A 12,477-nucleotide genomic window follows, 5' to 3' on the forward strand; every position below is an offset into this window, starting at 1 on the left:
ATTGGTGAGGAGACATCTAGTCTACAGATAGAGACTCAGGAGTTAGCTTTTAACTGGCTTTTGAAACTAGAGATACGAGTGAGATTTCCTGGGAGTAAGAAGAATAAAGGGCAGAGGATGGGACCCCTCCCTGGGGAACACCAAAGATTACAGGGTTGAAAGAAGAGGGCGTTAACAGAGAAGAGTGAGACCATGGGACACAATATCAATGACGCCATGTCCTACAGGGAGATCAAGACGCTAACGTTCAAAATGAATTCTTTAGAACTGACATTAGAAAGTCACTGAGATCTTCCTTAGATAAGTTGAAGTGAAGTGGTCCAAAACTAGTTTGCAGTGAAAAAGACAGGAAGTAGTGAAGAAGCTGCTAATAGAAGTGTTCCAAAAAGCTAGAGATGAGAGATGATAATAGATGTTCATATGTGCTAGTCAGAGGGAGATGTATATGGAAGTTTATAAAAACACTTTAATACAAGTGGGTCACTTAATTTTCAAAACATCATTCAGGTAAGTATTGTAGGTATGGATTGTTGAGGGTGGAGTGGAGAATGAATGTGTGCTCCCTACCACCAGTTTCCTAGAGAAAAAGGAAAATTGAAAAAAAGAATCCCTTTGAAAAATGTTCATTGTAATTCCTTTAAGCTACTTTTTTTTTTTTTTGCACAGTTAGGGCTGTCTTCTTGGCAATGCCTTCAATGACCATGCCCAAGTAATTCTAGTCCTACTATAATAACAGATGAGGATGGTGGTATTCCTATCTCACAAATGTGGAAAGTAAGCCATGGTCTTGTCTGAGATTAGACTCAAATTTATTTGTATTTATCAATTATATAGCCATGGAGTGAAATTTAAATGAATTTATAATATGTAGGCATCCTGATTAACCTAATCCCTATTTAACTAAAATATAGAGTTACCAATTTACTATGAAACGTCTCTTAAGATTTACAAACTGACACTTAATAACTTCTGTCAGCAGCAGTTCTGAATTTTAGGATATTTTTCTCTGCACTGATTTAGGAGTTAGAGGGAAAAATTCTACAGGATAACAAAATGGAGTAAATAAATAATAGAACACTTTATTGAATTACTGTGTGCCTGCCAGTGTGCTACAGGTTTTAAATGTTCTCCTCACAATAGAATAGCAAAATATATGGTATTACTTCTCACTTTACAGGTAAGAAACTTAATGTACAAAAGTTAAGTAAGTTGTCCATGATACCACAGCTATTAAATGGGAGAGTCATTCAAACTCAAGTCTTGTTGACTCCAAAGCAACAGCCTTTAGGAAGGGAAGGTACCAACAAACTGCAGTAACAAATTGCAGAATCCAGTAAGATATGATGACTGTGATCCAGCAGATCTTTCTGGCATTAATCCAGTTTATCAGGGGCTTGTGGGTGCTCCTAAAGACAAAGCAACATTTTGGAGGGGCAGGGACTTTGAAGTGGATGAGGAAGGTGCTTCCCTCCAATGAGCGAAAGAGTTGGCAATTTTAAATAACTCCCAAACATTCTTCTTTACATATCCACTAACACCTGAGGGTCAGGTTGACAAGGGAGGCTTTGGGGTAGGGGTAGGGCACAGTGGTGTGGAGAGAGAGGTATTCCTTTCTTTTATCTTCTGTTAGATAAGGGGACATCAACTTAGTTTGAACTGTACCTCTATAGGTCCTCGATTAGAGGATGGTTTGCAAGCTGTTCTTTTTCAACAGCAGCGTCAGTATACATGATTTCTGAACCCTTTATAGCTGGCTAGATCTCGTCTTTCCCTTACTTGGAAAGGAGGAGCCAGATGTATTCTGTTTCTGTCATGCATTTGGCCAGGAGTTATGGGCGTGTGTAGACGTGCCTTTGGTGTAGTAGTGTTCAGTTCTCTTCATTTGTCTTTGTGGGTCTGGACTTTGTATTAGGTAAGCTCATGAACGTATTCATAAGGAATTCAACATTTGAGGTATATAAATATTTAAAGAATATACGGAAAACCAAGATGAAGCACAGGCTCATTTTCAAAGGTTTGTGTAGGGTAGCAGAAAGATATACATTTGAATTAAATTGTCTTTGTGCCAGTGACATTTCTAAAACGTGGAAAAAACACCTCTACATTTTTTCAGTAACTTTTGGGAAAATCCACGTAGCTGTTTGAGTTTGAGCCACTGTTAACTGAAGTATAAATAGGACTTTAATATCAAAAGTGTGTAAAAGCTTGTAGAAAGATGTAGTTTATTTGAAAGATTATGATGTGGTAGCACTGGAAAGCTAGCTCTGTAGTGTCAGAGGTGTATTTCCCCCCAGTACTGAATTAAAATTGGAAGGGGGAGGGGAAGGCAGGTCAGTGTTAAAGCCAGAAGTTTGAATCATCTGAGGAAATGAGTCAGTCGCTATGAACCATAACTTTCCTTTTTCTGAGGCTTTGACTTTGAGAGCTTCATGTTGAATTATTTAAAAAAAAAATCTTCCTTGTCATAAGTAAATTTAAAATAGAGGGTTTTTTTTTAATCTCTTTTAATATTAGTATTTGGGATTTATTCATTCTTTCAACACATTTATAGAGTACAGGGATATAAAAGTACTAGTTATACACTTCAAACCAAGAAAATATGTGGTGATCTGGTAATAGGGTGTTAATGTTACTATCCTTGTATTTATATTTAACTTAAGGTAACCAATAGTGATTCTTAATCAGCTTTTAAAACAAGATTTTTGAGGTTAATAACTGATGACTCATTTATAGACTTAACAGGACAGCCTCGATTTGGAGAAAGAGCATAGGGTTCTGAGTCAGACAGATTAGGTCTGAATCCCAGCCCTGCTACTCAATAGCTAAGTGACATTGGAAAGTTTCTCTCTTTATTTGTTTCCTTTTCTAAAAGTGGGAATGGTAATGTTCACCCCACAGGGTTTTATCATTAAAAGTGGTAATTTAGGAGAGAGTCTCTAGCATAACAGCTGGCATGGTAAACTCTCAACAGATGTTAGTCCTATTTTCCTTCTTCACTCTAATTTAATAATTAAAAAAATTAAACCAGAAAAATAAATCCCAAATTTATGCTAACATCATTGAAATAGTTAAAGATGAAATTATATGACTCATATTTGTCTTAAAATAATCTGAGAGTAGAGAGGGGGTTTATAGGAGAAACCATATTGACCATGAGCTGGTAATTGTTGAAGTTGAGTGAATGGGCCTGTGGGTGTTAATCATTTTCATGTTTGGAATTATCCATAATAAAGAGTTTTAAAAAATTATGCTGTACATGAAAAAATATTCAGTGAACAAAGACTTTCTCAAGGTGCTGAGGAATCAACGATTTGTTGTCTTGCACCTTTTAAAGATGATGATTGAGAACAGGCATTGTTGATTTATGAATGGTGGGAGTTTTTTCCCTTCAACTACACAAAATGTGTAGTCACCAGTTCTTTGACTAAGAGGAAGGAATGTTGAGAGGGAAGTCTGAAAAAAAATCCTGGAGAGGTTTAAATGCTTTTGTCTAATTATCTGAGTCACTCCTCGGGGTGGAGGTTCTGTGGCATGGCTCCCAGCCAACATAATTTTCATCTGGAAAAAGAGAGCGGTTGGGCCAGGAAACACAGCAACCAAAACGACTGCTATGACACTGGAACCAGCTTTAGATGCAGATATTTTCTCTGTTATCACTGGATAATAATGGATATGTACCAGTGTTTCTTCTTCTGGACCAAGAACTAAGTTTCTAAGAATGAATGCATACTGAATTACAAACATAATTGAAAAAATTCCAGAGTGTGAGCAAATGTGGACCATTTACTCATAAGGATGTGGCTGTTGTGTACAGCATTGAGATGTGGAAGAAAAAAAAAAAGCATGACTATTTTGTGTTTGATGATTGATTAAAGGCACATTCATTACTGCAGAAAGCTGAAGATCTGCTTTTTAAAAATCTCTGCAAATCTTGTTGGGGTGAATTCTAGAGACTAATGTATTTGAGAAGCTTTCCTGGAAAAAAGAATTGTGTTGATATACTTAAAACAGTTGGTATTCATAATATAGGAATATAATAAGATTAATGTCCTTAGTATTTCAATAAAGCTCGATGCTCCTGAGTGTTAATTAAAGACTTATTTTTAAAGAACAACATTAGAAGTCAAGTATCAATTTAGAGAGAACAGGGACTTTCACTTTTCTGCATTTATGAAGTAATTGTTTATTTCTTAAAGCTCTCCCCAAGGATGTGGGTATCCTGACCTTAACTTGGTGTAGTAAATTGACATTAAGATAACTTTTCATTGAAGTCTTGATCCAGTAACTATGACCATTCAACAGTAACAACCTCTCTGTAGAAGAGAATATTACCATGAAAGAGATACAAGCAAAATGCTACGTGCACCCAAAGAGTTGGGGGTAGTGGGGAAGGAGGAGGCCAGGGAAGGAAGAGACCTGGAAGGGAAATAGCATGTATTGAAAATTTACTACTATGGGTACTAAGTTTTCAAATGTACTTAATTTGTGTTGCAAGAACTGCTTGAAGTTACTGGAAATTAACAGCTGTTGTTCCAGAGTCAGACTGCCTGGGTTCCCATCCTGGTACATGATAGCATATTCTACTATGAGACTCTGGGCAAAATTGCATAGAACATAATCATAAAGAAAATTATTCATTTTTTAAAATCTGAAATTTAAATTTAATGGAGTCTCCTTTATTTTATCTGACAACCCTGCCACAGGGGTTTAAATTACTAAAATCTTAGAAATTACCTAGAACAGTATAGGTGCATGTAAGTGCTAAATAATGTTAGTCTTCATTTTTGGAATTATTCCATTTTATAAATGATGGGAAACTCAGGTTAAATCATTTGCATTTTGTTCGATAGATAAAAAGTTTTAAAATCATAAAATGTTGTAGCCACCTTGGGAAAACAGAATGGCAGTTCCTCAAAATGGCAAACAGAGTTACCATACAACCTGGCGACTAAATCCAGCCCACACTCTAAGGAAGCAGATTAAACATGGGTGTAATTACCTAGAGGTGGGGAACACTGAGGGCTACCTTCGAATCTACCATAGCATGGAACGGTTATTGGTCCAAATCGGGACAGAGGACATCTCAGTAATTTAATTTGAGGGGTCGCCTATCTCATTTTAGAGGGAAAGCAAAATATTAATGTATAAAATTTTGATAACTTAGAACTCTCTATTTAATTACAGTAAAGGAGAACTAAATGCTTACAGAATAATTTAAACATTGCTATTGAAAAACTAAAACTCTTCCTTTAACTAATATAAGTTAAATGTTTTAATTGTTGGCTCTCCAAGACTCTGTGACCTTCAGAGAGAAGAGCTGCTGCAAAAAGCTGTAACTGGTGGAATATGTGTCCGCATATCTCAGCTGACTTTTTATTAGATATATGTTTGAACTACCAAGTGAATGTTAATTTCTGTGCATAAAGACTCACATGAATTTATTAGCTCTCAACGGTATGTCATTGTTTGAAAATAAATAATGGGAGCATGCCACATATATCAATTTGGATTTTTTTTTTCTGCAGCAAAAAACAACAAACAAACAACACAGGCAAGTGTAACCTAAGCCCTTAACTGTTTAAGTCCAGAGGAAGGCAATCCTGACTTGGTGTGGCTTAGAGATGTAACCAAGGACCTAGACGCCTGTATTCACCAGGCTATAATACTTAATGGGCTGACCTGTTTGTTTACAATTTCCTGATGGTTGCTGCAACTCTATGTACCTGTGCCCATTTTTAAGGCAAGAAGGAGAAGCGAGCAGCATTGCAGCACATGGCCTCTCCTAATTCCAAAGGGACTCAGAAAGCAAGCACTGAATGTTTCCAGCCTCTCCAGAGGAAGAGGACAAGGATGAAAGAGGTTGAGAATGGGTTTTGAGATGGATTTACCAAAAGGAATCATGGTCAAAAAGTTGAGAAATACTGCTTTAAATGTTCAACAGGATTTGGGTAAACTGAGAGGAGGAAATGACAGATTAGAGGTACAACATGAACCAAGGATGGAATGAACACTGTTGGTTCACAAGACATCGAGGAGCCTGGCCCTGTACGGTGGAGAATAATGTTGAGAAGTGATGGAAACTGGTGAGTGTGGGGCTTAGCTTGGTGGTGGTGATTAATAGGGCACCGCTAAAGGGTTTTGAGCAGGGGAACAATATATGAAGAAAGGGATGAGAAATATTTGGCAACATGAGTTATAAGAAAGTGAGCTGGGAGGTAAGGAAGACAGGAAACTGTTGCGATAATACAGTTGTGAAATATCAATCACTAAGTTTGAAACATACATAATTCCAATAGTCAACCAGTTTTGACCTACAATGTTACCAAATTCATTCATGTCTGAGGCGATGGTAGGATGTCCAAATGGAAAAGTCTGCTAAGTAAATGGAAATAGAGGACACAGACTTTCTAAGAGTAGAGGATGGGAGAAAAATTTGAATATCGAGATAAAAGTGGATACTTTCCATCCTAATATTTCCTAATGATGTCATTTCTTTTCAGTGTTAAATCTGTCACTTTCTGATGGCTTTAACCCTCATGTTTATTTCTAAGCTCCACACTCTTATATTCAAATGTTCACAGGACATCTGCCCTCAGATATCCCAGTGGACTCATCCAACTCACCATATGAAAAATAGATATTTCTTCTTCCTTTCCCTTGCCTCATCAGTCTCATACTTGCCTCATAGTCCTTGTCTCATTTAGTGATATCAACATCCAACTAGCTGAATATGCTAAAAACTTTGAATTTGCTTTTGACTGATCTCTCTCCTTACCCCCTACATTCTTTTGCCTGTAGATCTGAACAATTCTGCCTCTTGAATTCATCCTTCCTCTCCATCTCGCAGTGCCACTTTCTCAGTTTAGGCTCCTGTCACTTCTCACCTGGATTATTGCAATGCTTTTTACCTGCTTGGGTCTTTACAAAGGCACATCCAGATTGCTACCAAAGGGGTCATTTCAAATATAAATATGATCTTGTCTCTTTCTTGCTTAACCCTTTTTAATGGCTCGCAATACATAATGAATAAAGTTGAAATATATTGCCAGAGCTTAGAAGAACTCCCTATAGAACTCACTTTATTTCCAGCCTCACATCGTTACACCTCCTTGAGCTCCCCTAAGTTCTTCCACACCACACTTCTTGTCCTTTTCCAAACATGCTATGCTGTTTCTTTACACTCATTGTCCCTTTAGCCTGAAACTGCCATGTCCACCTTTGAACATTTTGGTCACCTTTTGGCAATATCTCCTTCTGTGAAGACTTCTCAGATGTTGGATGCGCTCTTCTTTCTGCTCCCATGGTAACTCATTAACCTTTAGTAGGGCATTTACCACATTAGATTGCTATTACTCAAGTGTTTTTCTTTGGCTCATGGACAATGTGTTCTGGTGTATAGTACAGTGCCTGGTTCATTGGGGCTCAATGTGTGTTCAGTGCATTGCAATGAATGTGGATAAGTTGTCCCGAGGAGAAATATTAGGATGGGGAACAAAGAACAAATCCAAAGGGAATGCTCATAATTAGAGGATGGGGGGAAAACAAACAGAGGATCAATCAGTGAGATGAGGCAAGAACCCTTCATTTACTTACACGCTGTAGTGCGTGTAAGGAAGTATGCTGGTGTGTTAAGCTAATGATATGTTTGTTTGGGCTTAGCTTTGTCTCCAGGTTACCTCCGGTCCAGATATCTAAAGCAGAACTTTTCTCTGTTGCTTTGGTTTGTAGTTTCAAAATTCTTATAAATATCGTCCTATTTTCTTAAAGATATTCAATGTATAGGTTTTTATACAGAACTATGAATTAATTTCAATTTGGTAAGGAGACATACAGAGGGAAAACGTCTGAATCTAAAAATCCTTCCTAGGCCCTCACCAAATTGACACAGCCCCTTGGTCATGTTTTGAAACCATACGCACATTCTGGGGATTTACTGCCCATGCTCACAGTTGGTCTCCTAATTTCAGCTCCCAGAGAGTGAAAGTGGGTACCAGTCATGATGTTCAGTTTCTTCTTAAGCTCACCTACCACGGATGTGACGTTATTATGTAAAATCTCCAGGAAAAACTAACAATTATGCTCCAAATGTTAATTTCCAGTTATTTATAACCTAGTGCTCATACGCCACTATATGCAAAAAGAAAAAAAATCCTTGATTTTTTTGTGTGTGATTTTGGGGTCTGCTGATTGACTTAAATGTGCGTGCTACAGCCACACCTCCATTGAATGTTTCCTCATCTTCCTGTTCCAGCTGTTATTTAGGTGATCACTATGTTCATATATTCTGTGTTTCATTTTTTACTGCCTATTGGCTTTGACTCCTTGGGCTCTATAAACTGTATTCCTCTTGGTTTTGTGCCATGTGTGTTCGATTATTTCCTAATCCAATTTTCCAAGTCATAGCCTCATCAAACTGCTTCTCCTTTCACCAGCCTATCTTACCGCCGGCATCTGTTCTTGATCAACCACCAAGCTGCTCACAGTAGATCCTGGCTTATTTAACATACCCAAAGTCACCCTCTTGAATTTTTTTTCTTAATTTTTTCCCATTCTTTTGAATTTTCCTCTTTGGATTTTATCTTCTCTAGTCTGTCATGAAGGCTTTATAATTGTGAAAGTGAGCCAAGGATGAAAAATTTAGAAAATATAAAAACAATGAGAGGGGGAGAGAAAAATAACCTCTAGTTTCACCATCCAAAGAAAACTACTGACATAGATATTTCTATTCTTTTTCAATTTCTTCTCATCATGAAAATATATTTCCCCATATTATAATCTCTTCAGTATAATTTGTAAATGTACTCTATGTTCCACTTTTAAGATTTCAATGTCATTTTTTTCTTTTAGAATAACTTAAAAAAAAAAAAAGACCACTGACATAATACCAGATTACTTTCTAAGAGGATTAAACCAATTTACATCCCAAACAATTGTATGTTAGCATCAATAACCCTGCTTTTTTTCCTCAGTATTGAATATTATTACACAAACTTGATAGGCAAAATTTTCTCTTTAAAGATTATTAAGAGCCCTGAAACACAGCACCAATGAACTCTTATAACTCAGAGTCAGAATTCAGGAGTTTAAGGGAGCTACAGAAATCATGTAGTCCAGTTTCCTCATCATTCAAAGAAAAGGATCTCCAGTTGATATACCCAATGTCACAGGCAAACAGTGAAAGAGCTGGGGCTAGAGTTTAGGTTTCTTGAGATGTGATTCATTTTTTCCCATTTTGTTCCTTAAAGTGATACTGAAATTAAACCTCATTTTGTGTTTGATATTGCTTTGAACACAGTTTTTAGAATGGGTTAGCATATAGGAAACTTTTATAGTTGCCCCCCCCCCCACCAATTTCCAGGAGTAGGAGTAGTTTATCACTTAGAATTGTTTGGCTACAATGAAAAAGAGTATGAAAACCAAATATATGTATGTATATGCATGACTGGGAGATTGTGCTGTACACCAGAAACTGACACATTGTAACTGACTGTACTTCAATTAAAAAAAAAAAAGAATTGTTTGGTTACAAACAAAAAGTTACCCAATTAACACTGCCTTAAACTCATCTTACATAATAAGAATTCTGATATATTTGTTATTTAATGCTGCATAACAAATCATCCCTAAAACTATGTGGACTAAACAACAATAAAAATTTACTCTTGCTCATGATTTCTGTGGTTCAAGAATTCAGGAGCAGCTTGGCTAGGTGATTCTGTCTTATGGTCTTTGATGAGATTGCTGTCAGCTCTCATGGTTATAATCATCTGAAGGCTTGACTGGGGCTGGAAGATACACTTCCAAGGTGACTCACTTTCATGATTGGCAAATTGGTGCTGGCTGTTGGCAGGAAGCCTCAGTTTCTCTCCACCTTAGCCTCTCCACAAAGATCTTTGAATATTCTCAAAGCATGACTGCTAGCTTTCTCCAGAGTGAGCAATCCAAGAGAGGAAAGCAGACACTGTGATGCCTTTTATGATCCAGCATCAGAAGGCACACAGCATCCCTTCTGCTCTATTCTACTCATCACACAGGCCAGCCCTGATTCATTGTGGGAGGGTACTACTCAAAGGTGTCAATATCAGGAGTTGAGGGTCACTGGGGACCAACCTGGATGCTGGCCACCAGAGTATGAAATGCATAGGTAGTATAGAGATTCAGGTATGTTATCATGGATCCAGGCTCTTTCTTGTCTTGCCAGTCTGCCATCCCTAGTTATGAGCCTTTTTCCTATGGTTGACGAGTGGCTGTGGTACTGCCAGGTGTTGCTTTTAAGTACCAGGCTGGAAAGTGGGGGAGGAGAAATAAGAAACATAGCAGCCTACATTCCCTCACACCATATACAAAAATAAACTCAAGATGGTTTAAAGACCTAAATGTAAGACCTGAAACCATAAAATCCCTAAAAGAGAACACAGACAGAACACTCTTTGACATAAATCATAGAAATATTTTCTTGGAACAGTCTCCTAAGGTAAAAGAACTACAAGCAAAAGTAAATAAATGGGACCTTATTAAACATAAAAGCTTTTTCACAGTAAAAGAAACCATCAACAAAATGAAAAGACAACCCACGAATGAGTTCGCATATTTGCAAATGATATGACTGACAACGGATTAATATTCAAAATATACAAACAGCTCATACAACTCAATTTCAAAAAAACCAACAATCCAATCAAAAAAAAGGGCAGATGACTTGAACAGACATTTTCCCAAAGAAGACATACAGATGGCAAATGAGCACATGAAAAGATGCTCAACATCGCTAATTATTAGAGAAGCACAAATCAAAACCACAACAAGATATCACCTCACATCCGTGATAATGGCTATCATCAAAAAGTCTACAAATAACAAATGTTGGAGATGATGTGGAGAAAAGGGAACCATCATACACTGTTGATGGGAATGTAAATTGGTACAGTCATTATAGAAAACAGTATGGAATTTCTTTTAAAAACTAAAAATGGAACTACCATATGGTCCAGCAATTCCATTCCTGGATATACATCCAGAAAAAATGAAAATACCAATTTGAAAAGATACATGCACCCCATTGTTGTTCATAGCAGCACTATGTAAAATAGCCAAGACCTGGAGGCAACCCAAGTATCCTCTCAACAGATGACTGGATTAAGAAGATTTGGAATATATATATATATATATATATATATATATATATATATATATATATACACACACACACACATAGAAACACACACACACACACAGAGTAATATTACTCAGCCATGAGAAAGAATGAAATAATGCCATTTGAAGCAATGTGGATAGACCCAGAGAATATTATGTTTAGTGAAATAATTCAGACAGACAAAGACAAATACTATATATCACTTACATATGGAATCTAAAAACTAATACAAATGAATGTATATGCAGAACAGAATAAACTCACAGATATAGAAAACAAACTTGCAGATATAAACTACTATATATGAAATAAATAAGCAATAGTGTACTGCATAGCACAGGGAATTACCTACTATCTTGTAATAATCTATAAAGGAATATAATCTGCAAAAATCACCGAATCATTATTTTGTACACCTGAAACTAACACAATATTGTAAATCAACTATACTTCAATAAAAAAAAAAAAAAAACAGCACACTTCCACCTGTGTCCCATTGGTCAATCTGTGTCATGTGACCACGCCAAACTGCCAAGACAACTAGGAAATTGAGGTTTTAACTTTTATACCTTCTTTGGTAGAGGCAGGCATGGAAGAAGGGTGTTGGAAGTGTTGGCTGGTCAGCCAGCATGCTGTGCTTGTCACCAGTAGCTTTTGTCACCATAGAAAAGCAGTGATAACATTTAATATTGAAGGGGGCCCATTTAGCATTACATTTTCTTATAAGCACTTAAGGAAGAATTTTTCAAACAATAACACAGACTTTCCCTCTTAGAATTTTTGAGAACAAAGTGATTAAAGGCCTAACTGAAAGAACTAAAAAGATAATTGGATACAATGCTGACTTCTAAATGGTTTTATGTTTAGGTTTCTGCTATACCAGATTTATGGTATTCTACATGTGTTTTAGTATTATCCTAGCATCATAAAAACATGATTTCTATTTTCTATTTTAATGTAAGCATTACACTATACATGTATAGCTGCACAATGCTCATATTTATGTCATATTTTCTTCCCTACCAGTGACATCTTAGTTAACCTTTACTGTTGACTGCAATATAAAAATGGTCATTGCCCTTGAGGAATTTATAATCTAGTTGGGGAAGCAGTAAAAGTATATAAGCAATGGAAATATTACACAAAATTTTTTGGGAAAAGATAAAAGTATAATGTTTCAGCAAATAAATGTGAAAAATTTGAAATTAATTTAATATACATCAATTCTTTGAATTAAAGAGATCAACTCAGGTAAGACAGGGACTTTGAGGCAGAGAAAAAAGCTAGAAAAGGTGATTTGCATGATCTCAGTTCCAGTATGA

The sequence above is a fragment of the Camelus dromedarius genome, chromosome 5 (assembly GCF_036321535.1).
Source record: "Camelus dromedarius isolate mCamDro1 chromosome 5, mCamDro1.pat, whole genome shotgun sequence".
Lineage (NCBI taxonomy): Eukaryota > Metazoa > Chordata > Mammalia > Artiodactyla > Camelidae > Camelus > Camelus dromedarius.